The sequence below is a fragment of the Myodes glareolus genome, chromosome 27, assembly GCF_982192425.1.
Source record: "Myodes glareolus chromosome 27, mMyoGla1.1, whole genome shotgun sequence".
Lineage (NCBI taxonomy): Eukaryota > Metazoa > Chordata > Mammalia > Rodentia > Cricetidae > Myodes > Myodes glareolus.
In genome coordinates, this window is record NC_142052.1 from 4,466,057 (window position 1) to 4,482,132 (window position 16,076).

The 16,076-nt window shown below is 38.3% G+C and overlaps 1 pseudogene; it reads right to left on the bottom strand.

Moving 5' to 3' along the window:
* The window catches only part of LOC125399980 (large ribosomal subunit protein uL6 pseudogene), a 92,717-nt pseudogene extending 92,379 nt beyond the window's left edge, over positions 1 to 338 (bottom strand).
* Positions 339 to 16,076: the final 15,738 nt, after the last annotated feature.

Below are 16,076 nucleotides of genomic sequence, written 5' to 3' on the forward strand. Positions count from 1 at the left end.
GCATTCAAAAAATAAGAGATGTGAAATGGCAGCGATGATTTTATCAAGAATAAAAACTTTTATATAATTGTTGATATGGCACAGTAAAATAGTAGTCAGCTGGTTGTAAGTGCTTATATGTTGACAGCCATGAGAACTGGACTAGAGCAAAACAAGTGCAGAAAAATTTTCAACTTTAAATAGTTGAAACATCCCACCCCCTCTCCCACACTGGTGGCATAGTCGCTGATATTTTAGGTCTGCTCTGGGCTTGGGGGAGGAAAAATGACATGGCCCCACTCACCTGAGCTCCCAGCCAGCCAAGCCTGTGGACACCAGGCTCTCAGAGCCACTGCCATGATGGTCTTCTGGGCACCTGGGCACAGTTTCTCAGTTGTCACCAATGCTGGCTTCTGATGGGACTGCCAAGCCACAGAGAGTGTGGACTGCACCCCACTCAGGCCCAAGAGGTATAGGTGAGTTAGAGCCTCCCGTTCCTGATCCTCAGTTGGATGTAGAGGACGCCTCTGCTCCACAGGCAGTCACGGCAGTGGAGCCAGGAGCACAGGAGACAAGAAAGTCTAGAGGGCTTGCTTCCAGTGACTGGCACCTGAGGTCAGATGGTAGGGAATGGTCAGATGTGTTATGGCCCCCTAAACCCAACGAACCTGTATGGTTCAATAGCCTTGAGCAGAAGAGAAGATGCAAAAATTCTCCTATTTGGGGGCTTAAAAACAATCAGGAGAGCGGAGATTGATGCAGGATGTAAGAGGAGCTAATGAGAACGTGCAGCCCTGCCCAGATGGGAGTCTGTAGAAATGCAAATTGCTGCTTGTCAGCTAAGGGGATATTTGGAGCCTGGATTATAAAAAAATATCTTGCAAATTTTGAATGATTTACAGAAGTTGTCTACAGGAAACCGTGAGCCCCACAGTGAGATTCTTAAGGAGAGTAGTGATCCCAGTCCACAATATGTCCACAATATCTCTCAGAACCTCAGACATCTTACAGACACTGCTAAACAGATACTGTGCAGGTGGAATGTACAATGCAGGATCAGCAGGTACATTATAATAACTATGATCAACCTTGCCAGGCATATATTTTACCTACAAGCCTTACTCCAACAGCCATACTATAGCAAAAAGGACAATTATTATCATTACATCTACCTGTTCCCACAGCCCAAGTATTCAACTCTTATTTTGAAGCAGTAGCTTGTTTAGTACACACAAAAAAGATGGAATTTAGGTGATATACTGGTAGAGAACTGAACATGATCAGCATTCCTTTTATTAAACAATAGTGTGATTGGCTTTTTCCAAATACTAATTCTTGAGAAATTAAGTTTGCTCCATTTCTAGGCCAAATTGGTAATCATCTTCCAGTTGATTGATTGCTGCAATTTTCACAAGTTCATTCATTTCTTTTCCTAAAATTGTAACGAAGCATTCCTTCAAGGATGCTGTGTTAGCTTCTACAGATGGTTCTTCTAATGAAAGAGCAGTGTGTGTTGTTGATGGTGAAGGATATGTAGTGCAAACAGATCTGGCCTCAGCTCAAATAGTTGAGCTGTGAATTGTTGCTGTAGTGCTCCATTTTTTTTTCAAATAATGCATTTAATTTATACACTGACCCTAATTCCACTTTTAAAAGGAATGTCGTAGAAACTGTCCCCTGCATTGAAACTAGTAATAGTCAAGTTAAAATACTGTTCTGGCAAATTGAAGATGCCATTCCTCAAAGAAAATTGCCATACTTCGTGGGTCATATTAGAGAACATTCTTCCTGGCCCATTGGTTGAAGGTAACACTTTAGCTGATAAAGGTACTCAATTGATTGCTTTATCTCAAGTTGAGCTTTATTCAGCGATCACATGCTTGCTTACTCTGACAGGAATCAGCACGGGGTTACCTGGAAGGGGGCATGAAGTTGTAAGAAATGACAGAAATGAAGACAGAAACACAGGATAGAACAGGAGGACTGAAGGTAAATACCAAGCAGCCCAGAGTTTATTTCTCAACCAGCATATATACTAATTACAGGCAAAAGGCAGAACAGAGGGAAGTTCAGTTGGCCTACCACCTCCCTGCACTATCCTTGGGAGGAAGCTCTAACAGGTGAGCTTATTCAGCTAAGTAGCTCCTAATCTCTAATGCGGAGTGCCTCAGCCTAAATCTTAATAGAAAAATGTGTTCTTCCATCTGAGCAAAAATGTTCTTTCTGTGGGCTAATGCAGACATTATTCATAGCCCTCAAGGTTACTGGAAAAAGTAGAGCAGAAAAGCTTGAGCCCAAATGACTCAGATGGAAACTGAGTCACACATGGACGCCCACATTACATCATCAAAATAGTAAAAGTTTAAGAAAACAATTTGTATTAACAAGAGACATTGCTGACCAGACTGTTAAGCAATGTGATCTGTGGCCACAATATTTGCTTGTACCTCATCTGGGAGTAAATTCTGGATGTGCAGATCAACTGCCAAATATTCGATTAATTTTCTTGAACTGCCTCCAGAGTGAACAGGACTCACTAGATATCCGTGATATCCTAGATATCCGTGTCGTAGCTCTATCAGGAAGGTGAGCATCATTAACCATCACCACAATTGCTTTCCCTTCTCAGACTGCAACATGATGATATCAGAGGTTCAGGAACACAGGATCCACAATCTCTCACTCCACCTCCTCTGGAATGTCCACAACAGCTACCATGCCATTACTTCTAATACCCTTCTCTTCCACGCACCACACCAAGCATTCAGGAATTCACCAAGCTTCACTCTCCTACTGTGACAATAACACAGATATGTCCTTGACCCCATATTAAAACAGGGTAAGATCCTTTCCAGAATCTAGTACGAGGGTCATTCCATTTTGTTTTAAGAAAGGCTGCTCTCGTGCCATCATGCCAAAAATCTAGGCATGACAGATTGCTCATGGGCATCCACAATCAAGAATTTAGGAGAAAAAGGGCATGATTTAAGGCATTCTGTGGAAACTGAGTGTATATTTCACCCTTATAAAAGATGACTCCAATTAAATTGTTTAACATGGGCATGTATATGTGTCTGTATGTATTTGAAATTTATGAAAGAGTGGGCATCCATACGATTTTTTCCAGGACCCTCAGTTGTCCCATTCTTCAACTCCTGTCTTAGTCCAACCATCCCTTTGTTCTCCCCACTGAAACCCCCTTCCCTGTTGTCTTCCCTGTTACCCCCTTCCTCGTTCTGTCCCTTGTGCTCTGCTATCAACTCTCAATAGAGATCACAGCGAAAGAAGACTGGCCGTTTAAGTCATGTAAATTATAAAAACGTGAAACAAAATTATTAAAAAGTCATCATATTCCATTGAAATCAGGAACACGACAAGGCTGTCCACTCTCCCCATACCTCTTCAATATAGTGCTCGAAGTTCTAGCAATAGCAATAAGACAACATAAGGGAATTAAGGGGATTCGAATTGGAAAGGAAGAAGTTAAACTCTCATTATTTGCAGACGATATGATAGTATACATGAGCGACCCCAAAAACTCCACCAAAGAACTCCTACAGCTGATAAACACCTTTAGTAATGTGGCAGGGTACAAGATCAACTTCAAAAAATCAGTTGCCCTCCTATAAACAAAGGATAAAGAAGCAGGGAGGGAAATCAGGGAAACATCACCTTTCACGATAGCCACAAATAGCATAAAATATCTTGAGATAACTCTGACCAAGGAAGTGAAAGACCTATTTGACAAGAACTTTAAGTCTTTGAAGAAAGAAATTGAGGAGGATACCAGAAAATGGAAAGACCTCCCCTGCTCTTGGATTGGGAGGATCAACATAGTAAAAATGGCGATTCTACCAAAAGCAATCCACAGATTCAATGCAATCCCCATCAAAATCCCATCAAACTTCTTCACAGACCTTGAGAGAACAATAATCAAGTTTATATGGCAAACAAAAAACCCAGGATAGCCAAAACAATCTTATATAATAAAGGAACTTCTGGAGGTATAACCATCCCTGACTTCAAACACTATTACACAGCTACAGTATTTAAAACAGCTTGGTACTGGTATAAGAACAGAGAAGTCGACCTATGGAATCGAATAGAAGAGCAAGATATTAACCCATAAACCTATGAACACTTGATTTTCGACAAGGGAGCTAAAGGTAGACAATGGAAGAAGGAAAGCATCTTTAACAAATGGTGCTGGCATAACTGGATGTCAACCTGTAGAAGAATGAAAGTAGATCCATATCTATCACCATGCACAAAAATCAAGTCCAAATGGATTAAAGACCTCAACATTAATCTGACCACTTTGAACCAGTTAGAAGAGAAAGTGGGAAGTAGTCTACAAGACATACACACAGGAGAGCACTTCCTAGGTAGAACCCCAGTAGCACAGACAATAAGAGAATCAATGAATAAATGGGACCTCCTGAAACTGAGAAGCTTCTGTAAAGCAAAGGACACTGTCAGTAAGACAAAAAGACTACCTTCTGACTGGGAGAAGATCTTCACCAACCCCTCATCAGACAAAGGTCTGACCTCCAAAATATACAAAGAACTCAAGAAACTAGACACTAAAACTCTAATTAACCCAATTAAAAAATGGGGTACTGATCTGAACAGAGAATTCTCAACAGAAGAACTTCGAATGGCCAAAAGACACTTAAGGTCATGCTCAACATCCTTAGTGATCAGGGAAATGCAAATCAAAACAACTATGAGATGCCATTTTACACCGGTCAGATTAGCTAAAGTCAAAACCACCAACGATAGCCTATGCTGGAGAGGATGTGGAGAGAGGGGAACAATCATCCATTGTTGGTGGGAATGCAAAATTGTGCAGCCACTGTGGAAATCAGTGTGGTGGTTTCTCAGGAAACTGGGAGTCAACCTCCCTCAAGACCCAGCAATTCCACTCTTGGGAATATACCCAAGAGATGCCCTATCATACCACAAAAGCATTTTTTCAACTATGTTCATAGCAGCACTATTTGTAATAGCCAGAACCTGGAAACAACCTAAGTGACCCTCAATAGAAGAATGGTTAAAAAAGGTGTGGAACATATATACATTAGAGTTTTACTCAGTGGTAAAAAAACAATGACATCTTGAATTTTGCATGCAAATGGATGGACATAGAAAACGCTTTACTATGAGTGAGTGAGGTAACCCAGACCCAAAAAGAGGAATATGGTATGTATTTACTCATAAGTGGATTTTAGCCATAATTAAAGGTCTTCGCGCCTATTATTCGTGATCCTAGAGAAGCTAAATAAGAAGGTGAACCTGAAGAAAATCATGTAGTTATCCTCCTGGAGATTGGAAGTAGACAAGAGTGCCAGGCAACCTCGGGTGCATGGGGGATTGGGAGGGTTGTTGGAAGGGGAGAGGGTTAGAGAAAAGGGAGTAGGGGAGGAATGGGGAAAGCTCGGGGTTTTCGGATGGGGGAGGGAGGAAGGATGGATATGGGAGCAGGGAAGAATATATCTCAACTAAGGGAGTCATTTTAGGGTTTACAAGAGACTTGATTATAAAGGGGATCCCAGGTCCAAGGAGAGATCCCCAGGTTGTTCTCTGGACACAGGAGAGGGTGCCTGAACCAGCCTTGACCCATAACCATACTGATGAATATTTTGCATATCACCATAATACCTTCCTCTGGCAATGGATGGAGATAGAGACAGAGACCCACATTGGAACACTGGACTTAATTCCCTAGGTCCAAACGAGAAGCAGAAGGAAAGAGAACGTGAGCAAAGAAGGCAAGATCAGAGGGAACCTTCACCCATTGATGGAGGGAGATTGAGACAGAGACCCACATTGGAGCACTGGACTGAGCCCCCAAGGTCTAAATGAGGAGCAGAAGGAGGGAGAACATGAACAAGTAAGGCAGGACTGTAAGGAGTGCGATCACCCACTGATACAAGGGGACTGATCTAATGAGAGTTCACCAAGGCCAGTTGGACTGGGACTGAACAAGTACGTGATCCAACCAGATTCTCTGAATGTGGCCGGATTCTCTGAATGTGGCAGGCATGGGGTCTTTCTGAAAAGCCAATGACAATGACACTGTGACTTGTTTCCTCTGCATATACTGGATTTTTGGGATCCAGTTTCTTTGGATGCTAACCTTCCTGGACCTGGAGGGAGTGGGGAGGAACTTGAGCTTCCCACAGGGCAGGAAACCCTGACTCCTCTTAGGGATGGAGAGGGAGGAGGAGAGGGAGTGGGGGGAGTGGGAGGGTGTTGGGAGGAGGGGCAGAAATGGAAACTTTTATTAATTAATAAACTTTTATAAATTAAAAAAATATTCAATCTGATTAAATAAACAGAAAAGCTTAAATGAGAAAAAAAGTCATCAAATTTGAAAGTAAAATGAAACAATTTTTCTAAGTTTATGAACAGGGTCCTTTTTTTCACAGAACAGGACTAATTTGTGACACAAAATATTTTAGGAACAACCAACCACTTTGTACTTGGATTTAAGACACACTTCATGGTGTGGAACTTATGTCTGTCACTGCTGAATTGATCAAAATCTTGGGACTACCTACAGCATGGGCTTAGGTGAAAAACTACTGCTATAATTCTGCTGAATGGACACAGCAATAAAACAACCCCTAATAACTCTTCCTATAACCATCACTCATCTTTCCCCAGAGAAGCTTTTCTTATAGTATATGGTAATCAACACAGAGACCCACAACATGACACTCTACTGTCCTAAATGGAATATATCTATCAGACCTCTTGCCTCAAATCTCATCATCTATCCAGAAGAAGAAATAGAAAGATGTTAAGAGCCAGAGGTGGTTGATGATTTGAAAGAAATAGCAACTTCTGGACACACAAGGCTGAACTAAAGAGACTGTGAGAGCCTGCACAAGATCTGCACAGATTCATGTCAGAGGTAACCCCAGCATGGAGAAGAGAAAGTAGACACAGTCTCACTGACAGCTGAGAAGCTATTTGCAATTGATACTTGCTAGGAAATAGAAAAATCAAAATCAGCTTTTTTTCTAATGGAATTGTACTGGCTATATAAATCTCACTCCAGGGCAAGACCCATGATGAATAGTAGTTGGTCAATACAAAACAAACTCTGTATTGTGTGTGCTCCTTGTTTTTTTTGGGCTTGGTACTTTTTGTATGATTGGATTTAATTATTTGGAGATTAAATTTTGGGTTTCATTTTCTTTGAGAGAGGGAGAAAGAACATAAGGCTGTGTGCTAGGGAAGTGGTGAAATCTTGGAGGAGTTTGGGAAGAGAAAGAATAGGATCAAAATAAGTTTTATGAAAATTGTTTTAATTAAAAATAAAAACTTAAGCTTTAAAAAAGTAGACAAAATTGAATGATAAAACAAATGTATTTTATCTCTGATAGTAAATTTTCAATAAAATGTATTAAGATTTTAACATTTCCAAGTATATTGAAGATAGCATTATGTTTTGTTTTATATTATTACAGAATTATATTTTTCTATTATGGTTACTTTATATTTGCATATAGTTCATAATGTTGAGAAAATTGGTTTTGGCTAGTAATGAAACATAACGCATTTGGAATCTAGAGTGACAGAAAGAAGGTTATGGTATCAACAAAGTACCCTGTGATCTTGAATTTTGAATTAGAAATACAAGAAGGAAATCATGAGGTATTTTACAAAATTATCCCAGATATTTCTACATAAGAAGGCAAGAAAGTAATAATGACTTTCATATGAAGTGACATACCTTTTCCCATGTGTGGTGTCTAAATACAGTTACACATATGCACAGAAACACATAAACATACACACACATACACACACACACACAGAGAGAGAGAGAGAGAGAGAGAGAGAGAGAGAGAGAGACAGAGACAGAGACAGAGACAGAGACAGAGACAGAGACAGAGAAAACAAACCTGGAACTTAGTTTTATCCTAGTCTGAGCAGAAACTGCAACAAATGAGTATTCATCAAGCACTTTCTTTTTTGAAGACTAGTTGTGTTACATCAAAACACTCTAGACTGCAATGTGAGTAGATATCAGTTGATAAAAGGCATGATCATTTGTCTATATAAAGAATTATACTGAGCATAGTGAAATTCAGCAACAAGGTAAAGGTATTTTGATTTTAAGGTCACTGCGTGCTATATAATCAGATCCCATCAATCACATTTTTTAAAAAAAACCTTGGTGTGTGGGCTCATTATTATAACACATACATACATGCACATATTCTTACATACATACATACATCCTCTCTCAATCACAGTTTATATGCATTCTCCTCTTTAGCAATGTTACTATGTATAATATGTAATATTTTCTGTGTATATTATATGCACTCGTCCTAGGAATTTGAGAGTTATCAACTTACTTTAATTGGGAAATCTTATTTGGAAATAAGTTATCAAATAAAAATGTAAAGAAATCAAGAAGCGAAAATTGTAGGTTGTCTAATTTTGACTTAACCAATAATGAATTGTGTGTCAATGGGGTGGACTTAACCAGCTTTGTCCTTCAAACAGCATCACATTTACTTTTCTGAGCAAGTTTTATATGAACCAAATATTCTTCAACTTTCTTTTAAGTCATTTATTCCTCAAAAACTAGTGTTTATCTCTAAATGTCCCAAATTTACCTGCATCTTTCTACTGATATTCCCCAGATCACATTGGTGATCTATATTCAGTGTCTATAGCAAGGCATCTGTATAGTGACCACTTAGCTAAGACTCAAAGCCCAGGAACCAGGGAAATGGATACTGTAATAGGACTTGAGTGGAAGTAGTGGAGTTGCCTGAGGTACAGGAGACTGTGAAGTAGTGGGAGGCCAGGAACAATTCTGAACAGAGTCTCATAGCTGGCAGATTTTGCTGGGGCTTTCTACTCCCAGTAGCTGTAATAGTTTATGTAGTAAGGATGTGCTCATAGACAATTTAGTTCTGGAGTCCAGAATTCAAACTAAACAGTAATATCCCAGTGTGTAAAATGTCATGGGCTACAGTGCAACAACACAGCTAGTGGGGTGGAGGCACATGGCAAAGTCACAGATCAGGGTATGGAACATGACACTCTTAGGAGAAGCAAGGTTCCTTTCCTGAACTGACTTAGAAATGGCCACTTTTCCTGAGGAGAAAATCTGTTTTCACAGAGGATGAATATTTTTCTTGGGCTTTCTTTGTCTGAATGGCTAATAATTGCCTTATTGAAAGAGATTCTAGCACTCTCTATGGAGCAAGCCACTGGCAACCAGTGGTTCCTCTTCCGTGACTGATGTCAATGGTGTTGGCTTTCTTCTCTCTATATAACAACCAATCTTCTGGTCTCCCAGGAGTGCTGAAATCACAGCAATCCTTTCTATAGTTGGTTTCTCTCCAGTGTAACACAAGGAATGATGAATGCTTGCTTCCCTTTTCTTGGTGTTACTGAGATAAGCACAAATTCTTTTAAATATTTATTTCTCACAATACTTTGGTGGTGTCAGAATTATGGTGAATACCCAAATGACCATTTGATAATCTTACAGTTATGGGTCCACCGAAAACATTAACTCTGACTCATGTTTACAATGATAAAAGATATTTATTTAAGATATCAAGATATTAATTTATTTAATGTTTAATTATAAGTCTGAATTTGAATATACTTGTAGGCAAACACAAGTCCTCTGTTTCCTGTCGTCTGTTTTTCTGTGATTTCTGCAGTTTATGTACCCTGCTGCACATGACTCCTGTTTCTTCTTACTACCAAGAGAGGGTGGTCACAGACATCTCCCAGTGGTGTTGCTAGTCCTGATTCAGACTATCACAGTCTTCAAATTTCCAAAATTCCCAAAGAAGAGACCCTGAGATTCTGTTTATCTAGATGCTTGCCAATGGAGCATCTGTAGCCAGAGGAAGGGGCACAGAATAAGATCACTCCAGCAACTATGGAAGCACAAAGAAGGCAAACTCAGGGAAGTACCAGAGGCAGTTCTTAAAATACCATTCAAGGTGCTCATTACTCAGCAAATACAGACAACTATTTTTATGTGTGTGTTGTAATGTTTAAAATACATGGTCTCTGTCAGTACTTGTGGGGTGAAACATGGCAGAGATTATATTTGTGCACAGGGACAAGTTAAAAGACCTTAGTTTATATATTACTCCAGTCTGTGTTGGAGAAAATGCTAAGTCGGGTTGTCCTATCTTGAAATCAGCTGGAACCCTTGTTTAATTGTTGTGGCAGGTTTAAGACTTAATTTTCTAGCTGGTTAATGAGAATATGAAGCTAATTTGATATGACAGACTTAAATATATATGTACATACTTACATTCAAAAACAGTACTTAACAAATTGGGGAAGAGGATCATAATAATGTTTCTTTGTACAGAGTGAAATTAACCTTATAAACTAAAGCTAATAATGGGGTTAATATATTATTTAAATTCCTTTAAACTAAGAAACCCAAACTAATTTATGTTTAAATCTAATGTTTCAGGGCTTGTTCCCAGGAAAAAGAGTAATAGATTTGAAGCTTCAGATTTATAAGCATGGTTTATTGGAATAGACTTCCAGAAAATACAAGTGTGTGTGAGAGAGAGAAAGAGAATTTTTTTAGAGAAAGCAGCTGAACACTTAAGAATAATATCCATGACTATGACACATATTTATGGTTTGGAATTATTACTAAGTGTCTATGACATGCTCTAGGAGACATCACTAGATGTTCTCACAATATAATTTCTACTTGAAAACTCTGTATGAGTCTTTTAATGAAAAGGTATCATTCTAAATCAGAAGCACCCTACTAATTTTGTAATAGTAATGACAGGATGAGAACACTCAATAGTCATGGACTCATAGCTGCTTCTTCATTGCTATGAAATAAAGTCCTTTTTTAATACACTGTTAGGTAGGATTCGTATAAATTAGTCAGACTTCAGTTAATCCCTGGGCTAAAAGATGATTGAAATCCTTTATAGAAGGCAGATAAATCTGTCATGGCTATATATGTTAATTCATGTCAGTTGAACCCCTGCCCCTCACTGAGTGGATCTGTATAATCAATGAGCCACAAAACAATGTCTGCCACCTTGGGACATAGTACTGAATAATAGCCTCATAGCTTTGGCCTTTGTTACTGACATATTGGAACTTTGGTAGCAAAAAAAACAATGAAGCATGTTCAATATTTTCCCTCTGCTGTCCTTTGGGCCTGACTGGGGTACAAGGCTGCCGGTGTGAACTGAGCGGATGCACTGAGTTTCAAAAGGTGGAGAGTATAAGGCTCACCTGTTTTCTGTTCCAGTTGTGTGTACTCCGTGGGTGATGTTTTTACAGCAGAAATCTAAATCTCACATTAATACATATTTTAGTCAACAAATTGTATAGCATAAATATCTGAGCATAATTTATAATTTTCGGCTGACATGCATCAAACTCCATAAATAAAGATATCATACCACAAATTAGCTTTAATTTTAATGCAATCAGTGAGGAGGACCCTTAATTCCTCTCTGAAGAATAATCAATCACAAACATCTGCACGATGAAGATAGCAACAGTAGTTTTTACAGCGTAACTTTCAATAGTGTCAATTTTTCTGGCGTTGTTTTCACTAAATTTGATTTCAAGACAAATTGATGCTTTCAAACAGCACTGCTACCTGGTCACCTATTAGGTAGTGCCACATAATAGAGGAGTTTCCAATAGAAAAGAAATGAAGCAGTGATGAACAAGAAAGGCGAGATGGTTTCAATTTCACAGGCTTTCTGCCTTGACAGAGACAAGTTAGCAGCTGCGCGTGAGAGGCTTCACACTCCAGACCAGAGCCAGAGTAAACCTCAAACCCCAGTTCCCGTGGCGGGAGTGGAAACTGTGTGCACAGTAATTCTACATGCTTGAAAATAATGTATTCCAGCCAAACGTTTTAACACAGTCTTTTTACCCATAAAGCTGGTATTTTCAAATGCATGGACATGTCATAATTAAACTGATAAACTAATTGTTACTTATAAATGCACATCTTGGAAGAATGGGCAGAACTGATAGCTAAAGAAGTTTAATAATATTTATCTGAATTCATTTTATAGAATGAATACAATTAGAAAATTTTAGATATTTACTGTTAATCTTTCATGAATTGCTAATATTAAAATATATTAATAGCTATTTTGCTTAGAAAAATAAGAGTCCATGTACCTAAGAGTTTCATATTGAGATATTTACTTGTGGTAATATTTATTTGCTATTTGCTTCAGCATAATTAAGGTTATAGGACAACCATTTGAAGAGCCAATTAAGTAATCATCGGTCACTCGATGAAAGGGATAGGTTCTAAAGAAATCATTGATGGACTATTTCATCCTACGTAAAGTCACAGAGTGAGAAAACTTACAGGGCATAGCCTATAATAGATATCCAGAATACACATTAGATGTATTGATCACTTCAGTGAATGAAATGCTTAGTATACATGTGCCCACAATAGTTGAAAATTGGTTATGTGGTATTATCCCCAGATAACTGGTCTGAACTGGTCTTTAAATTTTAGAGGGTCCAACATTGATTCTTGAAGATTGTCATAACTTGGGGCCAACTTTGCTTTTTTGTCTCTGGGATTGACTTGCTCAACATATGTTTTTGGTGTGTACATTTTTCCTCCATTTTTCTGCCATGATGACATGCTATGTTAATCAGAGAAACTGAGCAAAGAGACTTTCAATGATCACAAAAGAACCTGGCTATGATTGTTGTGTTTTTCTCACAGTGGTTTTAACTAAGTTCTATGAGGTGCGAGTCCTCCCTATGGACAACTGTCCCTAATCTAAGCATTAGTTACTGAATCTACAGCATCTTTTCTGGTTGTTAAAGTCATGAACATTTTTAATGAATCACACTGAACATGAAATGTAAAAACATTTACATAGTCAATGAAAACCAGTATGACCTGTATTGCATAAAGAAAACAAAATAAATCCCAGTGAACTGAATCATTGATGCCCCATGCAATGACTTTAATTTGGTTGTTACTGCAAACTGCTAGAACTTGGCAGAGAAAGGTCTTTCCAGAGCTATACCGTCCAGTTCTTAAGTAACTCATAGCTACAGTTCCTTTATAAATGCACACAGAAAGAGAATTCAGGGACACTATAGACAGCAAAAATCTAAAATACTTCAACATTGCTAAGCTTTTCTGGACACTCTCCTTTATATTCAAGCCAACTCATACTCCTCATATTCAATGCTATTTCAATACAATGATATATTGGTTACCTAAACATGACTAAGTTCATAACTAATCAATCAACATTACTTTAAAGCCCACATTATGCAGTTCTGAGAATTCTGAGCAATGGACAAGTATTTAACTGCAACAAAACAAAACAAATAGGAATCTCTGGCATTATGACCGAGAAAGCAAACTGATTTCAATAGAAAATCATTCAAGACTCAAGATATGCAATTAGCTAAGGAAATTAAACATTCTCATATTTATTAAATAAGGAATATTTAGATTTTCCTTTTCTCTCTTTGAGAAAAGAGAAATGTGATAATTTTTAAGAATGGGCTACAAAAATGGGCTTATATATTTGAATGCTTAGAGAATGCCCCAGTTTGAATTGGTTAGAAGCTGTCTCCTTATGGAGTGGTTATGGCCTTGTTTGGAAAGGTTTGCCTTGTAGGAGGAAGTGTGTCAATGGGGTGTACTTTAAGCCTTTTGAGTGCCCAAGCCAAGCCCACAAGCTCTCTTTCTTCCTGCTGCCTTTGAATCTGGATGTAGAATTCTAACTACAATATCTGCCCGATGCTCCCATGCTCTCTGCCACGGTGATAATAGACTCAAACTCTAAAACTGTAAAGCAAGCCTCAATTAAATGTTTTCTTCTTGTAAGAGTTGCATTAGTCATAGCATACCTAATTGCAATAGAACATGAACTAACACAGGAGACCTTGAAAAACAAGACAGAGTTAAGCCATTTTTTTCTGGGTGCTCACATTTCAAAGGAAGGAAGTTCTGAAGGGAGTAGATAAATGGGTCACCAAAATACTATTTTCAGATTGGTCACCGTAGTGTTCTTGTGTTAAGTAAATAAACTAGAAGATGGGTTCATAATCTATATTTTATTATATTTTTATACTAGTTACATTTTTTCATTTAGAATGTAACTTGAAATTAAGTACAAGTATGTGACAAGGTGTTTTTTTTTTTTGGTATTCAGAGCCCTAAAAAGAAAGATACACTATCCCTAAACTATCCCTAAAAAATTGCTCTTCCAGAGCCAATTTCTTACCTGGCTCAGTATCAACTCTCACTTAGACTTGCAGATAAAATCTCTTATCTTCTCTCTGTCTCCATCTCTCTATTTCTCTGTGCATTTTTCTGTGTGTCTATCTCTGTCTGTCTGTCTGTCTGATCAATTATCCATATTTCCAAGGTTTTCTAAAGTATCAATCTAGCCTTATTTATAGCTTTTGCCTGTCACAGTGAATAAAAATTAGGTTCTTTAAGATGAAACAGAATTTTGTAATATTTTGAATTTTTATGGCCATTCAATTAAATTTTGAAGACACACCAAGCTATTAATTGCTTTTTATAAATCTAGCTCATCTCCTCATTTTCTGTCATTTATGGGGATGAGAAGCAGGCCAAGACATCATAGGTTTATGTTTCAAACTTTGGTGGATTGAGCATGCAGGTGATCACTTCATGGTGAGGAGCCTTGAATGTCACATTCAGTGCTTGACCTTTAGTTTGATAGCAATGTTTTGCTCGTGACAGTTTTATGTCCGTTTTATGTCATTTGTTTTAACAACTTACTTAAAGGACTATGTCAGGACTGTGCAGAAATAAAATCATGGTTTGGAGACAAGTAGGAAAAGGATTTAAGAGCATGAGACAATGATGAATATATGCAGAAGTATATCCTGTGTCTCTGTATGATTATAAAACCCAGTAAACCTTAGTTCAAGACAATCTGTCTGACAATTGAAACACAAGAATATAAAAAGCATTAAAATTATTTAAAAATAGACTACTAGATTTATTTTATCTAGTAATGTGTAATTTAGCCAATGGGTGTGGTGTGACTTAATAGATCCAGGATGGCATGAAAATTGATAAGCATACTATATAAAGCATGTTACTACTGAATGGCTGACGTGTGTGTCTTTAAGGTCTTCAATAGTCCTTGTGTTAAAGGCACAAATCGTGTGTGGTAATATTTTAAGAGATAATATATTTTTTTTGTTCTTAGGAAATTTATTGTTTTTCCACTGTTTTGAACATTTAGATTTTGCTTTACAATTCAGATGCACAGTCCAGTGCTTTGCTGTGGATCTCTATATTTGCTTCCATCAGTTACTGGATAAAGGCTCTATGATGACAATTAGGGTAATCACCAATCTGATTACAGGAGAAGGCTCCAGCTCAGGCACTCTCTCCATTATTATTAGGAGCCTTAGCAGGGGTCATCCTTGTGGCTTCCTGGAAATTTGCCCAGTACTAAGTTTCTCCCTGACCCCACAAGTGGCTCCCTCTATCAAGATATCTTTTTCAATGTTCTCCCTCTCCATCCATTCCCCCAACTTAACCATCCCATTCCCTCATGTTCTCCTCCCTCATCCTCTCCTTTCTCCCCAACCCCCAAGTGTACCCAGAAGATCTTATCTATTTCCTAAGGCAATCCATGCAGGGCCCTCTTTGGGTCTTCCTTGTTACCCAGCTTCTTAATAATAAAATCTTTGTTGGAAGGTCTTGAGGTTTGTTTTTGTCAGAGTTCTCTAGAGCAGAAGAAGTGATACTATTATATTAAAAAATTATGATCATAGTGGGTTTATTGTGTTAGCATACATAGCAAATATCTGGGCAGTGCAAAAATGGCCACCTGCACACTGGAAGTAGAGAAAAGCCGTATCTTCTCAATTCAGGAAGTTGGAAAACTTCGTTTTCCCAGTCTGATCCTGAAGTCCACAAAGCTCTCTGAAAGTTTGCTGAGTTTGAGACAGCATTGAAATCCTGAAGAAGTTGGCACTGAGTGTCCATGAGTAATGGAAAATGACAACCACGGCGGACAGCTGATACTGAGTGACTAGCAATGGTAGATGTCTGGCAT